Raw genomic sequence first — 22,043 nt, forward strand, 5'->3', positions numbered from 1 at the left:
ACACAGCACCTAGGGAAGCAAGCGCTTAGACCCAAGGTCTTGAACAAACCAAAACTACAGAGGTGTTCTTTCAAGAATGTATTTGAGGACACAGAGGAACATTAGTAAACATTGAGTTTCTCTGCATTTTTATTCTCTAGAGTGTGCCATACTGATTATTTACTTTGCTTATCCTGAAGTGCCTGAGAAACACAAATAGTAGAAGCTTGGCCTTCAGTCTCATCAGAAAAGAAGGTATGGCAACATCTCTTAAGTCTTACACACACACAAACACCCTAATATTACAGTAGGCTTGTACCAAGTTTTGCAGCTATATAAAATAACGAGATTTTTTTCTATAGCTAGTAACCAGTGGCAGTTACCTTCCACAGAAATCCACGTCAGTGTTGGTGCAACATAAGGTAGGAAAACCTGGTGATACCAAAGTTCTGCACCCGCAAGAGCAATAAGCACAGTATACAGATACATCAGCCCACAAGACATTCAGCACCGAAACCAAACATATGCAGGGACACAGAAGCAAGGGAAATAACAATGTCACAATTTTGAAAAGAGCAGTGAATGAAAGCATGAAAAGAGCAGGAGAGAAGAGGTTTTGGCAAAGCCCCTGGGCATCTGTCACTGTGGCCCCATCGCACATGCAGGCTCCCTGCCTTAGGCTGTAGCACAGGTGCCACTTACGTGTAATGCTGCTTTCTACTACAGACAGCAGAGCATGGCAAGCACCTATAGTATCGCAAAGTAACTTCAGAGAGTATTACAGACCATAATTGCATTTTAGCTCAGATTTACAATCAGAATACTAAAAATTAATACATCACAATTATACAGAAGTGATTTCTTGAAGAATCTTTCATGTTGTTTTTCAATCTAACCAGAGCATTACTTCAAAAAAAAAAAAAAAAAAAAAAAAGATTGTTCAAATTGATCTGTTCTATGTAAAGTCCGAATTAGGTTTCAGCAGCATCTTGACCCAACCCAAAAACTCAAGACCTGTGCCTAAGAGAGTTTGTCACAGAAAATTCACACCTGCGTTTAATAGCTTAAGTAATCTTTTAAAAGGAAAGAAAAAAGTCCTTGGGACCTTTAGAGACACTATTCCCTATCTTTTAAGGACACATCTCACACAAAATACAGTCAAACAAAACCACACAAAAAACGCCCCCATCAGTCTCTGGTTTGAAGCTCCCACGGGGTTCAGCAGTGCTCCCTCTGCTTCAAGAGTAGCTCAGCAGACACGTCACAAACCTCTTCCCACATCCACCGCTCCTTACACACAGTACATACATGGGAGGAGCTATATACAGTGGAAACATTGGTATGGCCCATAAGTTGGAAGACCAAAGGATCTGGAAAATCCAGGCAGTTTGTAGCAAAGAATAAGCCACACCTTCTGGGGACATCCTAGCAGACGGCCAAGGCTTGTGAACAGGAACAGCCATGTGGGGAGCTGACATAAGGGGCACCTTGTCCTCCCAGCTTCAGGAGGACAGCAGGTTTATGCAGCTTTTCCTTTTTGACACGAAATTCCACTCTGGACAAAAATAATATTCTTAGAGTTGTTTTGAGCAATGGTTATCACTTAAAAAAAAACAGTATTTCAGTTTTGAAAAGTCTGGTACTTTATGTCCAGACAATTTTCACTCACCATAAATTTGTACCCTCCAAGTCAAATGTTATTTGTTGAATATGGTTGAAATGTGATCTAGAATGCATGTGCGAGACTGAGGCAAAAAAAAAAAAAAATCTGATCTGTCCACATCTTTATTTCTATCTTTGGCATGGCCAAAAGCAGAGAAAATACTCATTCATTCTGCTTATAATCCTTCCTAGCCTCTCAGCCACAGCAAGGAAGAGATGCACAGCAATGCACACTGGGGACATGCAGAATTTGCTGCAAGTGTTGCCTAAGTCTTAAAAATTCCTTCTAAAAATTCCCATAGTTTCAAACCACAGGGCTGCATGCAAATACTGGCAGCGACCTGGGCAAATCCTGGGCCCTAACTTGTTCCCGCAGGGGAGAAAAGTCAGGGCTCATTCTGCACAAAGAATTTGAAAATTATGTGTTTTCCTATGATGTCAGGGCACTAACAGGCAGCAGACTGCAGGAAGGCCACACATACCATTGAATGAATATTTAAGAAAGGCATAAAATGCTCATGAGCAAATTTCTTTGCTATGCATCAACAGAAATCCCGTGCTTACTGCAAAGCTACACTAAAACAACACAATTAACCTACGATAAATCTTAAATGCAGCAACTTGGGAAAATGCTATATGTACCATGCATTTGATGGCTTAGAAACACAGAAAGCCAAAGGATAAAACCGAATCATCATGCACTATATTTTATATACAGTACACACTGTACACTGCTTCTGCAAAACCACACCATCTACAGAGGCATGGAAATGCATAGGAGGATTAATGCACGCCAGTCACATACATTTCTTAATCATTCCTACGGGAGGGCCTGAAGAGGCGAGCAGGAGAATTCACTTCAGCACTTAATGCCAACAAAAAGAATTACCATCCCCTATTGCAAACAGAACCACAATTTACAGAGACTTGAAAAAGCCTTTAAGGTTAATATTTTTGCATCCTTCACACACACCTGTAAGTATTCAAGACTAAATCTTTTTGACTTAATAGCATTTTCCTTGAGGGAGAAAATAAAAGGCCAAATCCTCCCTTCTTTACTGGAAAAAACAGCTTGCGTTGTCAATGGAAAGATCAAATCAGCACAGCTGTGACTGAAAAACATCTATTTAATATGGATCCCATCGGATGGCCTTTCAGTAAAATCACTAAAAGGAATTTCTGATTTTTTTCCCCTTCTACAGTATCTTCAATCAATGCCACAACAGATTATGCATTCTAAAGAATTCAGTTTTAATTTCTGAGCCCGTACCCATTCCTTGAGTTTTCCCCAGTAAAGATTACAATACTTCCTGGTAACGTCATTAACTTCTAGGTTTAATGATCTTCATGCATGCTACCTAACAAGTAGTGAAGACATAAATAATGCAGTTGCAGTCACAGTACTGCACCACTGTCACTCTGGCACAGGAGTTGATCAAAACCAATTCCCTATGAAGCTTCCTCTCAACCCATAGGGCAGACACTACACTGAAGAACTGTTAGATCAGCATTTAACTGGGCTGTTTAATTAGCCAAGGCTGATGAGGGGAGCAGTGAGATACCACATTTGGTGAATTCCTTCACCAATACAAGTATTTATGAACGGGAGTATAATCTAATCAGTAGCCACAAAAGTGTAAGGAGAGATTGAAATCACCACTTTTTTCTTTTTTTTTTCTCCTTCTCCTTTAGGTATGTTGAAACTTTTGGGTTTTAAACAAATTCTTTTGCTTTGGTGCAAACTAACATTCATTAGTTAAAATTGACCTAACCCTAAAAAAAATTAACACAACAAAACATAAGCAATTTTACTTCAGATTTTTTTTTTTTATTGAGAAAGTTGAAAACTGAAGGGAAAAATAAAACCTTTTTTTTTTTTTTTTTTTTGACAGTTCTTTCCGGTTCATGTCTGAGAAAAGAAGTGTCTGCTGCTTGCTCCTTTTACATGGAAGGATTGAGTTTTGTAGGCACTGTCACTGGAACTCACTTCAGTATTATGAAGCTGTATTTGACTGCTGAGGCTTCGCATTGTAAAGCATCAACAAGATGCCATTAGGGTAAGACATAGCTGCACAAGGTAGGCACAGCCATACTTTGGATTGCTAGAAGAGTATTAGCTATTCCTCCCAGATAATAGCCAGAAAAGGTTATACCCTGACATCAGTGCATTCATGCCCTGCAGAGTTGGAAGATTAATCCTCCCCCTATAGGATTCCAGACAACTTCAACTTTCTGAATTTCCAGATGGCTAATTTGGATAGCTCACCTATCTCTCAATCCTTTCTGGCACTTCGCACATATAAGAAATGCACAGCATTCAAAAATACTTGAAAAATATACTATGACCTGGATCTACCTAGAATCTGGAAACGGCAGCTAGTGTAGAACACCGAGGCTGCGTTTGCCTCAAGTTTTCCAAGAAGGGAGGTGAGGAAGCTTATTCTCACAGCCCAAGGCCTGAACTAACCAGATCTATCAATGCAGTATCATCATACATGCACAGCTCTGCTGTTGGTTGTCTCTCTCAAATTTACAATCTAGATTCTTAAATATTATGGAATTCTCAGTTCTTCAGGCACTTACTCAAGATGATGTTTTTGGCAGCCACAGAAGTTCAGGACTAATGTGTCCAATTATTCCCTACTCATATTTGAAAATACATTATCAATTCTTCTCTTTAGAATCAAATTAAAATCATATTAACTCAATAAACTCACCTTGAAGTATTAAGAGTTAACAGTAGTAATAATAAAGTACATGCTAACATTGGTTAAATTTCTTAGCAAAAAATACAAAAATCTTTTAGCTATATCATGCTTTAATATATTTTTTATATTTTCATTTTATAATTTTTACATTTTTATTATCCTTATAGAAATAATTGCGCTTGCCCCCCTCATCCTTAAAGAGTAGGTGCTCAATGTTTTTGCATTCTTACTCTTGACAAAAGATTCAGTCTCGTTAGTAATCCTAGCAGGCTCAATATATCACTTGCTGGCACAACAAAGCTCAGCAACAGTGCACTGACATGTATTTACAGTATTGCACATTCCAGTATTTCCAGCAAGAGACACACTAACAAGAATCTCTGAAGATGGATGTTTTCATTGATTTTTCTTTTTTGAACTTTGCTTTATACCGGACAAATAAAGCAGGACTGAATTGAGTCCTTGGCCTGTTTTACAATGTTTTCTTTCACTGATAATAGCCAGAAATGAACACAATCAAGACCTAACTCACCCCTTTCTTCTGTCGCTTGCCTTATTGGACTTAGCTGTTTAGGACAGCTTTTGTCCAGAATCATGAGAGAATTAACAACATTGACTACTTGCTTAATTCAAAGCTGTTCAATGCAGATGGGCAGACAGGTATAAGATAAAGACAAAACATTAAAGCAGAGAGCACTGGCATATAAAGTCGATCCAAAGGAAAAGGAAGAGAACAAATGTTTTTACTAAATAAAAATAGTTAGGAACTGCAGAATGAGAGAAAGAAGCTAACAGGAGTGTTACTTCTGCTGCAGCAAACCAGAAGAACAGCAATGAAATAAAATAAACAAAACCCAGTAAATATTTGACAGACACATCTACGCGACTAAATAACACATTTCACTGGGAATCAACATCTCAAAGACAGAAACCATCTTCTCTCTTTTCAGAATGAAAAAGATGCGAGTCAAAACCAATCTGATGAAGTATTTAGCAAAACCTTAAGCAGTAGCTCCATGCAAATATACTGAATTTTATTTACATATGCTGAATCATTAAGATGATGGACTTGGAAGAGTGGTGTAACTACAGGTGCCCTAAATGGACTCATTCCTGAGACAGGCTGATTTCAGCTCGCCGCTTTCACTTGCCATTTCGGGTTGCAGCAGTCACAGGTAGCTGCAACGGTGCTGGAAGGCTCAGCACAACAGAGGACTGAAAACATGAGCAGCAGCTCCGATGCAGCATTTTCAGCTCTAACAATCTCACCAGCTCATTTCTGAAGTAAAAATCAAACTTTATTGATACTCCAGGCAAGCTCCAGCTGTGGGTACAGGCAGCAACTCCCTCCCTTCTCACAGCTGTTATTGTTCTGGTCAAACTCACTAAACTGAGATTTTTACTGTAAACAGCCTTCAGGAAACTAACAATGGAAACACTGAAATGATTCAGCAATATTTTCATACATTAGGATAAACCATTACTGGCATCAATAGTTAATTAAAGAACAACTCTGATTTTTATTCTGATGAATCTTACTGCTAGGCATAATGTTCACAAGACCAAAGGTTACACAGCTCAACTGAATGTTTAAGGAGAGAGTCAGGATACTTGACTGGATTTCACCTAATTTTCCAGTGGGGGCTCTCTGATAAGAACCACCATACTTTGCAGGACAGAGTTTGTATACCTGTAGCTGGCACTAAAACATAGCTTTTTGGTATTATAAAAGAATGACTAGTGGAAAGTGCTGGTTTCCAAACAATGGAAGTGTAGTATCTCTACACATGAAGAATCTCATCACGAGAGTCTTTTTTTTAACACACTGCAGGTATCTACAGCAGGACTTCAAATCGTAATCACTAGGAGAGTATTCCAGCCTGGGCAGACTGCACCCAAGACAACCAAAGGGAAAGTAGCCCTCAGCTTTCTCCGCATTCCTCCATTTTCAGTTTAATGCATTCATCATGAAAAATTTAAGTCCTTTTTATGCTTACTTGAATTCAAGTTCAGTCACCCTTGTGCTCAAAATAGTGCTGGCAGACTTTCAGAAAGCACTTAGGTCTGGAAACAGCGGCACTCCCTGGCCATACTCTAATAGGGAAGAGGACAATCAAGGAAAGACAACAGAGCTCTGGCTTTGCACCACTCCCAATCAGGGCAGCCTACCAGAGATTCAGGAGGACTGGGAATAGCCAGTGGTGCTACACAGCTTTATAGCGTCTTAAACACACACCGGAAAGTGCAGCCCTTTCCAGCGGACATAACGCAGAAGCCACATACAACACATCAGAATGTTTTGTGTATCAGATGCAGAAATGAAAAAGCCACGCAGCAAAAACAGCAACTATCTTTGCACCAAGTCAACCTTACTTTTGAGAGGACAGTAGTATTTAGAATAGACAGATTCCTAAGAAAAACATATTTTAAAAATATATTGTAATTTTTTAAGGCAGTACTACACCTTTCCATAGTACATATTTAATTGCTTTTAAAGAATGAATTAAGAACACATCTTACTAATACTCAATTGTGTGCAGTGATATATATATTTTTTTAATTATCACTGGATGATACTTACAGAATAGGAAAGTATTTAAAATGCATGGCAGTCATTCCAGCCAGCATGAAGTGCTGCACTTTATTTAATTACTGAAATGTAATTACCTGTACAGGAAAAGCACAACAAACCATGAACACCAATAACTGCATTTACCATGTTTTCATTCTGAATTCTGAGTAAATTAGTGCTTATTACTCCTGCTACAAACCTGAATCACAGGATATACACATTCAACACATTCACATTCAACCTACCTACACCATAAAGACGCCCCAGATAGGAAGAGTGTTTGATGAATAATACAGCATGGGGAAAAAAAACGGTGCATTTCCTACTTCCTCACTCAACCAGCGTTTTTATATTGACTTCTTTAGAGGTTCATTTAAGTCTTTAGGGTCTGCAGAAAAGTCTACAAGAAATATTTCCATAGGCTTTAGATTTTCGCTATCCTACAGCAGCACTCCGTCTACAGCACATCTAGTCTCCATCTAGGCAGCATTAAATCGTATCATAGGGCTTGACTACTCAATAATGTATAAAAAATAACATAATGTGCTCTAAATCAAATGCATGCTCCTGGATGGTCAGACGTTATGTAGATAGGGTATTAACAATAGCAGGACCACAGACTACTGAAATAATGTTGTCCAAATAAAATGAATCAAACTTATCTAGTAATATCTATAACATTTCTCTAAGGATAAAGAAACCTAAACAATACCTTTAGTGCAAAAATAGGATTTTCACACACATCATGTGAAAAAAGTCTAGTTAGATGTGAACAAAATTATTAAAGTGCTATCTATCTAAAGAAGTATTTTCAGAGAGAAAATAAGCTGATTCCAGTGTTACTTTATTTCTAAAATCCAGACTAATGCTATATAATCTCCAAAACATTAAGTATGGACTGAATAAATACAACAGTTAAAACCAGGGTCTAGTACATTCTCAGCTGTACTGCTTTGTGCTCCATATCATGGTAATTTAAAATTCAAATATTAATTCACCATACCATCTACTTATTTATAAACACTGTCATTCAGAAAAAGATGCATGAAGGGAAGACTCTACCATAGCAGTATGTAAATAATAGTATTAATAAGGATAACTGACTCTATGAAGCAGGGCAGCCTAAACCACTACTTCTCTAGTAAACATACCAGAAGTCCTTGCACTTGATGGGAACTCTTTTTACATATGGCATTTAACACTGAACAAAAAGTTATTTCAGGATGTGTCACATACAAGCTATCTCAGCATACTACCCTTTTAGAAGACCAGACTATATTATTTTATTAACCCCTCGGTGGATTTAAAGAGAGAAACCTGGAATACAACATTTTTCCCCTACCTTTTATACCCATATTTGAATTTAACTGCCCTGCCAATTACATAAAGGCTTAGTGGCCTATACACCTAAATCATACACTCAGACAGACAAGCAAGCAACTGCCTGCTTTAGTAGTAAGTCCCAAACCAACACACTAACTAATGAAGATACCACGATAATGCTAGGAAATTTGAGTTTAAATGCTGAACAGATAGTCTACTTCAAATGAATTCAATTCTCGTTGATGAAGAACTGATACGCTACAGATAAGCAGTTCTGCAAATCCACTTGCGGTGCAGCCAGCCTGGGGCCGGTGCTGGGCAGTGCCTCCTCGGCAGATAGGGGAGCTGAGCAGGGAGGCGGGAGCTGCAGCCACGCGGCCAGCACGTGACCAGGTAGCTCATTGGGCAGCCTCGTGTGTGATCAGCGTGTGATCCCCTGCCTGATTGGCTGGTTGGGTTGCTGGGCTCCTTGTGCTGCCGGGCGGGGAAGGGGCTGCTCTGGGATCGGAAACTGGATAAGTTGTGTTTAACCCTATATAAAGGCCTTAAAAGGCCTTTGGTTTCACCCCGCCGAAGTCCGTGAATTTCATAGGCTGCCATTGAGCCTTCCATCCTTCTTTCTCTTCTCCCCTCTACAACATCGATTCTTCTTGTCTTTCCTAACAGCTCTTGGCCGAGGATTCAAGAAAATAATTTCGGGAGAAAATTATGTGCGAGGACTTGGCCTACTGCTTCTTCCCAAGTGTTTCCTTTCCTTACTCAACTTAGATAAATAAAATCACTGGCTCTCTTCTCTGCTAATATAGGATACACTGAAAAGGATACAGAACCTTGTAATATATTGTTTAAGAGACGCCCTTAAATCAGTATTCTCAAACATCTTATTTGTCAATCCATTACTGTAACATTGAAGCAAACTTTGAATTACACATTCATCAACAAACAAGGAAGCTCACAGCTTGCTATAAGCAAACAGCTGTAGTCACAGTGTGAACCTTTGTATGCAAAGAGCCCTTGCTATCACAAAACCGTGCAGACTACCACAAAAATAGTTACCAACTCCAGAAAATTTTCTAAAATATTCAGCTTTAATAGTCACATTATACTATATTTTCCCTATCTTATTAGAGAATAAACAAGATATTCAGCAGAGGAAAAAAAACTGAAAAGGCTTTTCTAGCTCCTATTTTACACACTAACCATTATTAATTTAATCATTATAAACTAATCATCACAAACAACCCACTAATCCTGCATTTGAGGAGGGAGAACAAAGCCAACAGGAAAGAGTATCTTCTTAGTGCATATGAGATACTACAGACTGGTACAAGCAGGAAATAAATGAAGCATTTTCTTATCAATACTCATTAACCACTTAAACTGTCATTAACAACAGCACATTACAAAGTCCTATGTGAACAGTTCACATCATATCAATAGAATTACTCAAAAAAGACAAGTTTGGACACAATCATTTTAAAGGCATTCTTATTAAATTAAGAATCAGCAGTAAAATATCAAACATAAAACACAGCTACAGCTACCTAAGGAGGAACTGTTTTTATTCTGCATTGCTTTCTCCACAGAACTCACTAAGGGATATAGAGGCCTGCAGCTGGGAAGCAAAGCTGACATTATGCAAATACAGGTATCCATCACTCTGCCAAGGAAGAAACTGTGCCAGGCGACTTGCCAAGGCCTTTCCCAGCCCTCCAGACTCCCACGGAGTGGCTCCACAGCTGAACTGCAAATCGTTGATTTATTGAAAGGGACCCTGCAATCCTATGGGATCCCAGTGACCGTGGCTGTCCCCTCATACGTCGCTCATGGCAGACGAAGGTATGGCACATCCTTGCTTGTGACTATCATAGGATTTTACCGCAGGCAATCACACAAGCAGAGAGGCTTGTGATACCAGATTGCTTGAAGAAACCAAATATGGAGAGAGCCTCATCAGATCCTGCAAGAGCAAAAATGAGGTATTTCACAGAATGGTTGAGGTTTCAAAGGACCTCTAGAGATCATCTAGTCTGACTCCCCTGCTCCAGCAGGGACACCTAGAACATGTGGCACAGGGTCACTTCCAGGCAGGTTTTGAAAATCTCCAGAGGAGACTCCACCCCTGCCCTGGGCAGCCTGTTCCAGTGCTCTGTCACCCTCACAGTTAGGTGACAGAAACGTTTATTATTTCTCTCCATAATTTTAAAAAGTAGTTGAATGATTAGATACCAAAAACCTCCAATACCACCAACTGAAGCTTTCGATCATTACCTGAGGATCAGTGTCCCCAGCGGCACCACACACCACTGTGGGATTAGTACAGCACATCCTGGGGTTTGGATGCAATTATGAACAAGGAGCCATTTTCTGATCTAAATTAACTCCTGTTAAATTAAGCACTGCTTGAGAGGGAGTTCTGCACAGATGTACAGGGAAGGCTGATGCAACAGTAAGAGGTGCATAACAAGCCACTTTTTGAAGTCAGTTTTGTACTGAAATAAGAGGGGAGTACAGAAATATGTAGCATTTGTCTTTGTAATAAGAATCAGGACAGCAAAGGTGATTTGTAAAAGGGAAGCTCAACCAAACACCTTTTAGGGAGCATTTTCTCCAAATTCACGCTCAGGTTTGCATTACTGAAGGGACATCTACCTCTAAACTAACAAAGTGGAAAACAGAGAGGCTTGCACTTGGCCTCAGAACTTGTAGAATAAAGAATATCTGCAACTCTTTACATCTTCCTTTACAGCACATACAAAATGAATATGTGAATAATCTTCTATCACGTCTTACAGCCCACTGAGGATACCGCCTAAGAGAATAGCTCTCACCTTTAAGGCGAGCAGCGTTTTTCCAAGCAACTGAGCCTAGCAGGAACAGATCTGCTACAAAAGGCAGAAATATATCTGCAGCTGTGAAAGAGGCCTGAAAATCTTAGATTTTAACTGAAATAATCTTCCTTTTGCAGGTAGAGGGGGTGTTCTGGGGGTACTGTTCCCGGCTAGCACTTTTTGAACTAAGCATCTTTGCAGAAGCAGAGCATGCAATTCCCAGCATTTCTGTAACAAGCTGTTCCCAGTAAAGTTAAATTAACTATTGCTTCAGTTGTAAATGCTAAAGGAACTTATTTTTAGCATTCTCCATAAAATAACAATCTCAAAACTTTCCAAAGCAGAATGAGCATTAGCCAAAAATACTACATGGGTTTTGTTGTCTTGCCTCAGTGTTGCATAACTAATAATCCATATGAAACTATACCATCTTTTAGTAAACCCTGTAGCATGAGTAGCAGCCACTTGCCTTCCCATGGAAAGAGCTTCATTCTCAGAGTTGGCTTCAGCTGCTACTGGTAAGTAGATGAAAGATGGCCAGATGAAGTAGGGAGTCAGAAAGCTATACTATTCTACCAACAATATTAGCCACCATATTTCAATTGCAACAGTAAGCTGGTTTTTTATTTTTTATTTAAACACAGCACCTCTAACTAAGAATCAAAAAGAGGCTTCAAAATATCCCTATATATTCCTCCTCTTAATATTCAGCCCTTATAAGAGTATTCATTTTCTATTTACAGTAAGGGGGACCTTTAGTAACAACATATATATATTTTAAACTTAACCGGTTCTGAATTTTGATAAAAAACAAATTATATTCTTCCATATTATAAATGGACTACACTTAAAGGCGTGATTTTTTTTTTGATTTCTACCTATGAATGCAATTGGACAAATAAAAAAATAAGGGCAACACATAAGCAATCAAGTGATAAATACTGCAAATACACTTCATTTGGGATCAGAATGGTCAGAGTTCTCCCTGGAAAAAAGTATCAGCTGCATATCTAGATTAAAACTAAAGGACACACAAAATGTGTTTTAGAATAGAGGCAAATGAAGTACTATTCCAGTTACTTTTACTGAAGTTCCTTGTAGGACAACAGTGTCTCCCACCAGGATCACAGCCAGAAACACAGCTGAACAATCTTCATATGTTTCAGACTACTACCTATACAGATATTTAGGCAGATGTGTAACCAACTGCATCTGTATTATAAATGTAAATAAATGAGGGAAAAAAGTTCTAAAGGTAAAGCAGCAGACATTTAGGAGCAAATTTAGGGCACTTTTACATAATCATAAAATTATTATTTCAAACCACACATAAAATACTTAAAAGGCTTCCCAACAGACATAAAACCTTTATGCTTATGACTTTATTATGATGATATAAACTTAAGTAGGACTGTGATATTCCTGCCTAGAAGCAGATGAACCTGTATTACTTTTATTTTTCCTTCCTTTCTGCTTCTGTTCTCCCCTCGCAGTCTCTACCTCTTCATTCATCTATCTTGCTTTCTTTTCTCTGGAGGCTATGCTTATTGCACAGTAATTCCTGCCAAGAGGCACAGGTAGGCTAAGCCACATGCTGCTTGATGTTCTCATTAATCAGGAGCCACTGCAAGTATGCAATCATATCTGAAGACCAGAATGATGCTTTATAACAAAAAAGTCTACTTTCACTGGAGGTACAGCAACAAAATATCTATTTATATATATACATATACATACCTCACATGCACACACACATATATATATATGATTCCCCTCCCCTTTTCAGTATGTTTGGCTAAAGCTTTTCCCCATAAATGATAAAACTCAAAATGATGTGAAACTTTTAAATATATCTGTCAGTAGTGATAAAATTCAAAATGATGTGAAACTTTTAAATGTATCTGTCAGTTTTCTTTAAGTAACCGTTGTTTTCCTCTATTCAGCAACAGAGCAATTTTCTAGCATTTCTTCATTCTTCAATTCTGTTTTAATAAGCTACCAGTTTGTTATACAAAAATATGGCTTCTAAAGACCTACTACTGATACTTTTCTAATGATACTTTTATTAAATTCATCAGTGGATTTCTTGGTCTAACCATATTTTTAAATGGTATTTAACACTGCACTGATTTATTTTTATCAATGAGAGGCATATCTACACTCATCCTAGAAGGATCATTTTAAGTATGTATTATAAAACTAGAATGATTTTCTAATTATCATGAACTTTCCTTTGCAAATCTGAGAAAAACTAAGGAAATGGCAATATAATCAGTCTTCATTATCTTATGCTTTTACTATTTTTGATTTTTCTTTTGTGAATTCAGTATTGCCTAGTGATCTTTATTTTTTGGAAGTCAATACATTTTTGAAGTTGTAAGATAAGGAGTCTTCCCTACCGAGATGTTACCAAAAGTCTTTTTATAGAAGCCTGCAGTAATGCTGTGAAAATGAAAGAGGATTAGCCGTGTATAAAAATAATTGGACACTACTGCATCTTAGAGTAAGGATTTGCTGTCGTGACTGGGTCAAATTATCTGCTAGTGTAATTGCACTCAAGACAGCATATTTATGCCACAGAATTTATCCTGTTGTTTATGCAATATGCCTAAGAAGGTAAGACTTACAGCGTAATAGATAATTTGACAGATTCACACCATTAAGCTCATTCAATACAGAACCTAAGCTCACATTTCTCAGGTGAAAGGAAAGGGCAGGAAAACAAAAAGGATATGGACAGAGAGAGAGAGGGGATGACACTTAGAGAAACATGTGCTCATCTTAGAAATACAAATTACACATCAACTAATGAAGTAATGGAGCCTCTACCCTCAGACCAAATCTTTATTTTTTCTTTTCCATGTCCCCTCAGACTGAAAAATGCAAAACTGAAGTCTTGGTCACAGACAACGCAGTTCTGCAAGTGTCACAGTCTGGTCCTCCTTAAACATTTTGAACATGACTTGTTCCCCTGTTTTTCACAGGTTTGGGGAGCCCACAGTTTTGGTGAGCACAAGAACTACAAAAATGCTATGTGTAGGGAAAGAAAAGCAAACTGCAGGCAATAATAAACTATTTCCATTTCCTTCAGAAGAAAAATGTTTTTTTCTTCCCTATGGTATAAAGTAACTGAAAATTTGCTTCAAATCATAATTCAAACACACATGCTCTTGCTAGGTGCCTCCACTTTTTTTGGTCCCATGCCTGTGCCTCAAAGGTCCCCAGTAATTACTCATGAGCTGTTTAGACACACAGCCCCAGAGGCCTGTTAGGTCTAACTTTTGCCACATTAGGGAAATTCCACAGTGCAGCAGTCAGAGTGACAAGCACACATTCAGAAAACGCTCATTTTATAAAATCAGTAGTAATTCAGCCTGATTCCGTAGCTTAGTGTTTATTGTGGTTTGCTGAATATGCTTTAAGTTTTCTGAAATCTCCTTCTATTTTATAATGCCCCCAGAAAATGAGTAAACTAAAGCCCTTTCTATACAATACACAAGTTCTTTGGTTCTGATGAGCACACACCATTACACATTAAGTCATTTGGCAACTATTCTGGGTAACTTCAATTAAAATTGAAGTGTTCTTCACATAAAACACTAGTAATCACCACTGAAACATTAGGCCAGTTATTACATACCTAAAGTTATTTAAACCTTTTTGAACATCTAGGGAAGAGAGGGAAGTTTTGCGCCTGCCAGTCAAGAGCTCGTGCTATAATTAGTATCTCTGGTTCTCCTCAAGGCTCCAACTCCGTATGAATTCTCCAAGAGTTTTGATTGCAACCCCTATAGCATTCAATTTTGGTACTAACAGGATGCTGTGTTTAAAATATATTAGAATCTCTCCCCTCAGTACTGCTCCTGAGGTAATGTGTTTGTTCAAATAAAATAGGATTTCAGTGGTACAGTTGTTTAAAATAAATTGTGCTTACATACGACAAATCTGCAAGACTAGCTGCGCGCTCCTCACCAATGCTCTTTTGCTTGTGTCCGTTTTCACTGCATTGTTAAACTGAAGTTTGGAGGCAAAAACAAATCAACTCCAGGATAAAGAGGTTGGATCATTTATTATTAAAAGATTATTTTATTTATTCTGCACATATGGAGACAATGGGTGCATCAAATTATTTCATTTTTATAAGTAAAAGCGGGCAACATGCACAAGCTAGTACCATCAAATTATGACTATTATTTGATACATCAACGAGTAGCTTATGCAGCTTCTATTTTGCACTGCTATGTCCCTGGAATTTGTATTCCTCTTCCTCCCCCAAATAAAGCTAAAAAGCAGCTTTCCCATGCCACAATGCAACAACCCAGCTAAGCGGAGGACCAGAATATCTACAATACTGCCATCAAGTTAGGTGATTTCAGTTCTTCCATTTTTATTTCCTTTCCTCATTTTTTAACCCAGCTCCTCTTTAGCCTCTTTGTGCAGTTGCAAGCAGAGCACAACAGATGTCTTAAGTTGGCATCTCAGAATGACACAACACAAATAACAGACTTGAGATGCACATACCATTTACCCCCTTGATAACACAAACCTATTTCAGAACATTTATTGCTAAATATAAGATTTCCACAGAAATTCAGCAACTTACCTTGGATTTCCAAAATAGTATTAAGACAAACTGCATCCTGGCACATTCCTGAGGATACAGTAATCAACATATAAATATTCCTCCTTGGCAAGTGAGGAGAGTTAACAATAATTTTGAATATTTACTGGCTTGACTCAAAAGTGCATAAAGTGCTCCTGTTAATTTTAATGAGTCTTTAGGTGCGACACTAGGTTTTGTAAAATACCCTTCCATGCACATTAAGCCAGTAGCAGCTTTGTGACTGGCACCCCCAGAGCAGAGCCACTGTCACATGATGCACTGGTGCAGATGCACAGTCCTTCCAATCCCCTCTTCTGGATGCGGCTTTTCCCACAGCAGTAGCTGACCAGAGACAATTCAACAGAAACTGAACCAAAAATCCCACATCTCTCAGTAGGCAGATGCAGGATAATTCTGTATTTTGGCTGCACTAGACACACAGCTTGCTTTCATTAAATAAGCTGTAATATGAGTAGTGACCCAATTTTGCTGCATCTTTTATTGCTAGAACAAAAACAATTATGAACAGCTCAGAACAAAGCTAAATCCCTCTTTTCCCCATTTTTCTTACAATATTCTGCTTATTTCTGATACATTTAAATTTAATTCAGTCTCCGTAGACCTCCTCATGCCTTCAATGTACACAGATGAATGCAGAAAGATTAAACATTTTCTTACCGTGAGCTACAACAATGTGCTGAAACTTTAATTATTATGTTAATTCAAGCACTGGACCCAATGGATTTATTATATCCCAGAAGCTAATACAGTCTACTCCGATGCAAGATGTGGGCACTAGTTGAATCTGTATTTTGTCTGCAAGTATTTAGGCAGAATAACTAAGGGCTATACACTGAAAACATTCTCAAAATCTAATCTTAATTTTGGAGCATTTTTTCTCAAGTAAATGAACAGCTCTTCACAAAAGCATAGTTGCCTATATAAGCCGAAGTTTATATCGTGATCAAAAATGATCAGCCCCTACTCCAACCTTGTGAAACAAGACTGAAAGTTATTAGGCTAAGACCTTTGTTATGCTTCTTCTTACCCTGCATCTTATTCATGGATACACAATATAGCATCAGATTTGGGAAAAACGCATATTTTCCATTGCAAGTCAGGACTGGGTACTGTCTATGCTCTGCTAGGCATCACAATCACCAGCTTCAAACCAATAAAGCAATACTGCATTTGGAATAAATATATTTATTATTAAAGAGAAGAAAATTTGCCATTCTTGCTGGTATTAGGACCAGCCTTAGAAGATATACTAGTGACCTGAGGTCTGATCTTTTCCTGACTTACAGTACAAGTATTCTTTACCAGTTATCCAGTACAAACTGATCCACTTTTGTATCATTCCTCTGGGGATAAAAGCGCCTACTAATTTTTTTGCTTATTCTCAAACTCAACCAATAGTCAGCTTATTTATTTTTAGCATTATGTTTTAGAAAAAAACACAACTCAAATTTTAGAGCTTAGAAGAGACAAAAAGCAAATAATCTCAATGCAGTAAACCTGCTAAACGGAGAGTAAAATCAGGTAAAGCTGTTGATTACAAAAACCTTTTCTTTGAAACAAAAGAGATTGGCTTTAGCATATAGTCTTAAAAGCTTTTTATTACAATGTAGGATTTCCTATTAAAATCTTACAAAAGCATTTGCAATGTAATCCTGAGCAACATGACTCTAATCAAGGGAAAAAGTTTAAAACATTTAATATAATAAAAACAAGCAGGAATTAGTGCATGGTTTCGGGCTTTAGGCAGCCAAGTAAAGCAGAGATTTGTTCTCTGCTCAGTTTTGATTATAAATTTTAATTGCTTACTATCACATTGGCTTGATGACTATCAAAGACAACTTCATGATTACCAGATATAAGTCTTTATCTTCAGAACAGAAACAAAATTACAAAGGAACTCTTATCAATATTTACTGGAGTTAATATAAATAGAGCTAAAAAGCTTTCAAGCTGAGGAGGCTTTGACAGCTATGGGTAGCTCAAGTTGACTTTTACATTATTTCTAAGCTTTGTGGTCACAATATTTGTTTCCCCACATTACTTTTAACATTTCCCAAAAGCAAGACTATCATTCAAAGCATTTGTAGACATCTTCTCTACTCGGTCTTACTCTTGCCAATCAGGCTGGAGACAGCCTCTCATATACTAGTAGCAGATTTTCTAAGCACAGATTTTATATAAACCTGAAGCTATTTTGTAACTTCTTGAAGACCTAAACTGATCACACCCCAAGGATGATCTTTTCCGATTTACACAAACCATACAGTTTAATTTCCTTATGACATGAATACAGTGTAATTCCTATTTCCAAGTTTATAACTAGTGAAATGAATCCTAATGCATTTTCTTTTTCTTGTTGTTTTTAGGTATTTTAAAGCGTTTTGGATTATTTGGCTATCCTCTTCCTCCCCTTGTCCCTACCAAAAAAAAACACCAATAGCTTATTTTCTTATTTACTCACAAATACATACAAACACATACTTTTTTTGATAGAGCAAAAAATATTCTTGCAGATTTCTTCCAGGCTAAAGTTAGTGCTATGGCAACCAAGCAAATATCCACTGCTTCAAATATCCACAAATATCCTGCACTGAGGACCTGCTACTGAAGGCCCTTACAGCAAATACAAGGTGGAGTCAGTAAGTGGTAGCAGAGGGTCTTGAATTGGTATTTTAAACGTGTGGATACACAAGTGTTGAGCTGTACATAAAACTCCTAAGACTAAGTAATAGGAGATTATCTTTGGTGTAAGAGTAATCTTAGGAAGGCTTATTAAGTTAAGGTCAATTACACTAATTGCATCACTAAACATCACAGTACAACGGCAAATATGTGTGGAGTGAACCTTGATAAACTAAATCTTCTCAACTGCCTTCTCATCACAACATTGAAGTATCTACCACACTTCAAATAAAACAACTCACTGGATTTCCTATCCTTGAGACTAACAACTCAACACAGCAAGTTAGCAAAACTAAAATATATGATGCTACTTAGTTGTGTAAGAAAATATGACCTGTCATAAAGTTCTTGCATTTATCCCAATATAGAGATTCCATATGGAAGATAAAATGGAATGCAAGTAAGAAAGATTTTATCAAATTAGTTGATTCTAAAACATGCTGACTTACATTATGTTCTTTGGTATTTTGAGGCCCAATAAATTTAATTTTCAAATATCCTAATAAGAAGATTTTTAATACACTTCAGAACAAGAAACGTGACATTGCTGATTGCTTCCAGTCCAGCCATTTCCTTCACTCATCTGGATATACCACTGGTTCATTTCCATTCACCACAGAGGTTGTATTTCATCTCAGGAGAAAGAATAGGAGATGGTGCACGGATCTCAGTCTCACCCAGGCCAGAATTACAATCAGATCAACTCATGTATCTAGGAGCAGAGAAAGTTCTCCAGATTTTTAATCTTTTAGAAAGCACATGCTGAGCTTAGCTAGAAAACAAGTCATATTACACAAGACCTTGTGATATTTTGCTGCCTCCTCTGTTGGTTATACATTGAAATATTTTACATGCAATAAATGCACTAAACACTTAAAAAGTGAATCTGGATCAGACTTGGTAATTTATGCTCAGCACTTTAACTCAGATTTGAAAATGACAAGTTGTTGGTCCAATTTTTGTCAACATGTTTTCATTTAGTTCTGAATTTATGACAATTAATGCTCATAGTTGCTTTTAAAATGAAGTTACTCAGTTTGCTTTAATTCCTTTTCAGTGCTCAGCAATGAGTGTATTTTAATTCACCATGGAAATACCCCATTTTCTGCTTTCTGTAGAGAACTACCATCAGCACTATCACTTCCTTGGAACTTATTGACTAGAAAATACAGTGACAGTGTAACTCTCAGGAATACTGGCCACACCCCACATCTGGCTGCTTCATCTGCTCTCAGCTGACTCAGAGCCTTAAGAAGACTCCACGTTTTCTTGAAACATGTATTGTACAGACCCTGTAGTACATTTGCTTTTAAGCAGATTTCGTCCATTATTTATTGTTCTAGGCCCATACACAGCACAAAAAAAGCAGCAGTAATTTATTTACTTAAAAGATAAGCCACTATACAGTAACAGATGGGCTCATTAGGGCTTCTCTCAAACTTGCAGGGGCTGGAGGTTCCTATTAAAAGAATTTTGTCATTAGGGTGGCAATCTCATTTTGGCAGTTTTATAGTCTGCAATAAATGGCAAAACTCTGTATAGAACAAGAGCCAGGACCTAACGTGTTTGCCTTTAGCACATTTCTGATTTCCTCTGCTTTCATCTTCCAGCAAAATCACCCTTTTTCTCTTCATGGGTTCCCTTTGTGGATACCATTTACTGTTTCTTCCATAAATGCCTATAGACCAATCTATACTGTAGCGAGTATTTACAGACTACATATCTTGATCTGAAATTCCTGCAGGACTTTCTCCCAGTAAAGCAAAAAAAAAATAACAGTAATTTAAATTAATAATAGACTACATGGAAAGGCTAGAAGAGAAGCATGGAATGACAATCTGTTCTCTCTTTAAGCAGGCATGGGTCAGCTCAAAAAAACTATCTTCTTTTGTAAGATAGTTTTTGTAATTTGTAATTGTAATTCAATTTCTAAATTGAATTTGATTGAGAATCTCTTTTATATATACCTGATAAGGTTTAATCTTTCAGTTTAATAACCTTAGTATAGCTTATAGCATGCTTGGGAGAAAACAAAAATTCAAATATTATGAGTAAAAATTTTCCTCCATTTTTTAATGATCGATTAGTGCTCTTGCAGTTTAACTATTAATGTAAAAACACCCTTGACTAAATGACTAAATAATAAAGCTGAATACACAATGACTTCCCAGACTCCAACTGCAATTTCGCTTTAAAAATATTCCTATAGGGAAATACTAACAAATTATGGGAGAAATTCAAGTAGGCATTAATTTACCAGTAACATCTGTTGCCCGCTTTTCACAATGTGTATACAAATAAGTTATATACAAATTACATTTTCTGCACAAGTAGATTCAGTGTCATCGTTCCTTGCCTACTTTATACTGGTTAAAGTTTAACTCTGTTATTAGAAAGATGAAGTCTCCCAGTTGCTGCATTCACTGTGTCTCTGCTAAAGCCCGTAATTTAAGAAACACAGCTATGAATTTGCTAACCGCAGACACACATGATCTAACTGATCATTGTTTACCTGAGATAATTTAAAGTTCAAACTATGTTTTAACAACATTATATTCACTTACAACAGCTAGGTTTGAACTACAGCACTCAAACATCTGTATTTCCCCTGCAAAAAATAAGCAAATCTCCCTGCAGGGAACATATGCACACCCGTTTCTTTCCTGAGACACATCTCAGTCTTACAGGTCTAACAGGTCTTACTAACTAAAGCCTCTGCAATTAGCAATTAAGTTCTCACAATTAAAGGTGACAACAATTTTCCTTTAATGTTCCCTTTTGAGACATATTAATTCTCAATAACTTACCCAAGACTACCATAAAGCCAGCAAAGTGCTGGCCCACATGCATATGGCGAAGTCGTCTTTTCAGGAGATTTACTGCTCCATTCATGCCTGTCCTGTAATTGGTGCAGTCAAGTCGAAGTAATGTGCCACAAATCTGTTGTTCTCTCCAGTGCCGCCTATCAGAACAATACCGTAATGTGCTTGAAAAGTGGAAGCAGAATAACCCTAACCTTTCTGATCTTGGAAAAATCAAGTCAGTCTTTGGGAAGCGGAGCGGGGAGAGACTGCAAGAAGCATTCATAACCAGGAAAAGGAATCTCTTCATTCTGTTTTTCAGCTAGAGACACAGTGACGGTCTAATTAAGAAAACAATCTGAAATTTGGTAAACATATTTTTCATTCCAGTTAATGAATTGAGAAGGTTGCAAGATTTGTGAAGGCAGTCCCAGAAACAAGTTCCATAGGTACAGGAAAACCTGGTAAGCAATGAGCAGAAAACATTTCTGCCTTAAAGGCTCTGGCATGCTTCTTGGCTTTCTCCCCTGTGTCATAAGTTGCCTTTCACAGATTTGATGAACCCAGTCTACACACAACAACACCCTGGCTTCCATCAGTAAAGGTTATCCTCTTAGCCTTCACCTGGGCTAAAATATCTTTTTCAGATATCTTCAAAAAAGCAGCTGTTTGTTTTTCCTGTTGAGATCTTATGGCCTGTACCTTCCCTTGCCAAATTTGTTCATTTGTTCTGCCAAAGAGGCACTACTATTTCTAACTAGCCGGTCCGGTCTGTAACATCCCACCTTCTACTATAGATCTGGTTACGAAAAACACAGAAAACGCAGAGTTGCTGAATGCCTTCTTTGCTTCGGTGTTTAC

At 37.6% G+C, this 22,043-nt stretch overlaps 1 protein-coding gene across 25 annotated transcripts in view; it reads right to left on the minus strand.

Moving 5' to 3' along the window:
- Positions 1-22,043, minus strand: part of NRXN1 (neurexin 1) — a 601,940-nt gene that overhangs the window by 406,339 nt on the left and 173,558 nt on the right. The gene's annotated exons all lie outside the window — the stretch shown is intronic.

This window comes from Tinamus guttatus, unplaced genomic scaffold (genome assembly GCF_059628265.1).
Source record: "Tinamus guttatus ecotype Peru unplaced genomic scaffold, ASM5962826v1 Tinamus_guttatus_pri_ptg000456l, whole genome shotgun sequence".
NCBI lineage: Eukaryota > Metazoa > Chordata > Aves > Tinamiformes > Tinamidae > Tinamus > Tinamus guttatus.